General features: G+C 45.6%; 1 pseudogene; it reads right to left on the bottom strand.

Moving 5' to 3' along the window:
• Positions 1 to 1,778: 1,778 nt before the first annotated feature.
• On the bottom strand, positions 1,779 to 1,952 carry LOC146171036 (U2 spliceosomal RNA; annotated as a pseudogene).
• Positions 1,953 to 2,361: the final 409 nt, after the last annotated feature.

Below are 2,361 nucleotides of genomic sequence, written 5' to 3' on the forward strand. Positions count from 1 at the left end.
GACGAGGTCAAGAAAGCACTAGAAACTATGAAAAGGGGGAAATCAGCTGGAGAGGATCAGATAACTACAGATTTGCTGAAGGACGGGGGGGATATAGTGCTAGAAAAACTGGCCACCCTGTATACGCAGTGCCTGGTGTCATCGACGGTACCGGAACCATGGAAGAATGCAAACATTATCCTCATTCACAAGAAAGGGGACTCTAAGGACCTTAAAAATTACAGACCAATCAGCTTACTGTCTGTTACGTATAAGGTATTTACTAAGGTAATCGCTAATAGAATCAGGACAACCTTAGACTGCAATCAAGCAAAGGATCAAGCAGGGTTTCGGAAACGGTACTCTACTATCGATCATATCCATACCATCAATCAGGTGATAGAAAAATGCTCGGAATATAACCAGCCCTTATACATAGCATTCATTGATTACGAAAAAGCATTTGACTCAGTTGAAACCTCGGCGGTGATGCAGGCATTGCGAAATCAAGGGGTAGACGAGCCGTACGTGAAAGTGCTGGAAGATATATATAGTGGCTGCACAGCAACCATAGTTCTGCATAAAGAGAGTAACAAAATTCCCATAAAGAAAGGTGTTAGGCAAGGAGACACAATCTCCCCAGTACTATTCACAGCTTGTTTAGAGGAAGTATTCAGAGACTTGGAATGGGAGCAGTTAGGGATAAGGGTAGATGGAGAATACCTCAGTAATCTGCGATTTGCTGATGACATTGCCTTGCTAAGTAACTCGGGGGATGAACTGCAAATAATGATTGATGACCTAGACAGGAAAAGTAGAAAGGTAGGCTTGAAAATCAACATGCAGAAGACTAAGGTAATGTTCAACAGCCTCGGGAAGGAACAGCAGTTTACATTAGGTAGCGAAATACTGGAAGTAGTAGGCGAATATGTCTACTTAGGACAGGTAGTAACCGCAGATCCGGACCACGAAAAGGAAATAACAAGAAGAATACGATTGGGATGGAGCGCATTTGGCAAGCACTCGCAGATTATGACTAGCAGCTTACCGGTATCGCTCAAGAGGAAAGTATACAACAGTTGCATCTTGCCTGTGCTCACCTATGGGGCTGAAACGTGGAGGCTAACCAAGAGAGTTCTACTTAAGTTGAGGACAACCCAGAGGGCTATGGAACGAAAAATGGTAGGGGTAACATTAAGAGATAGGAAGCGTGCAGAGTGGGTGAGAGAAATAACTCAAGTTACCGACATTCTAGTAGAAATTAAGAAGAAGAAATGGACATGGGCAGGACATGTAGTGCGAAGAGAGGATAACCGATGGTCGCTGAGGGTAACAAACTGGATTCCAAGGGAAGGAAAGCGTAGCAGGGGGCGGCAGAAAGTTAGGTGGGCGGATGAGATTAAGAAGTTCGCAGGGGTCAAGTGGATGCAGGTAGCACAGAACCGGGTTAAGTGGAGAAATATGGGAGAGGCCTTCGCCCTGCAGTGGGTATAATCAGGCTGATGATGATGATTGATGATGCTGAATAATACCTAACTATTACTCATTATTGGCTAGTTAAACAGTAATTACTAATTATTTACTGTTGCCTAAATAATTATATACCAATAATACCGCGCTCATTGTAAAATAAACCACACAGCAGTAAAAGTGGGAAAGAAAGCCAGAAAGCAGTCGGAAAAAAAGTCGGAACAAAAAGTCGGAAAAACAAAGTCCGCCAAAAAAAATTAACAAACAAAGCAGTTTTTCTAATTTTATAATTGCGCTTGTCCTCCCCCCAACTCCCCCCAAAAGGGGGGAGACCCTGGGCTGGTCCCGGAAGTAGTGCAGTACTGTGTCGACCCGTGGCAGAGGCGGGGAAAGCCCCGAACGCTCGGCCGCGCTACAAAAATCAGTTTAATATCATGGGTACAAATAGAACCCGTAACAGATATTAGGCTGTTTAAGAACAAAGGTGGTTTCGACAATGCTGGGACATTGGAACGAGCAAATTGTCATGAGCTCCCCAAGAGCAGGAGCATCCATAAAGGGTGGGGGGGGGGGATGTCCAGGTTTACCAAAACTTCGGAATGTCAATGTAAACGGGAGACTCGACCCAATTGCGTTGGCATACAAAAGACCCAACCGCACAAGAGATCAGCCGATCGGGCAGTGTCGTGACGTCAAGGTCCGGTGCCGGAGCACCGCTCCCCCACGCCAGCGGTTCAGGGCACCCAATCATCCGATGAGCAAGAGAAACCCAATCATTGCCAGAAATGGAATGGGTAAAGACTTGTGCTAAGAACCAGATACCTTGAGTAGAGTCCCGACCCTTAGCATCGATCAAAGCGCTACACTTGGCCGAAGGCCAAGATATACTGAGCCGTAGGTTTACTACTACAC

Source organism: Amblyomma maculatum, unplaced genomic scaffold (assembly GCF_055883805.1).
Source record: "Amblyomma maculatum isolate TAMU_Amacu unplaced genomic scaffold, ASM5588380v1 scaffold_23, whole genome shotgun sequence".
NCBI lineage: Eukaryota > Metazoa > Arthropoda > Arachnida > Ixodida > Ixodidae > Amblyomma > Amblyomma maculatum.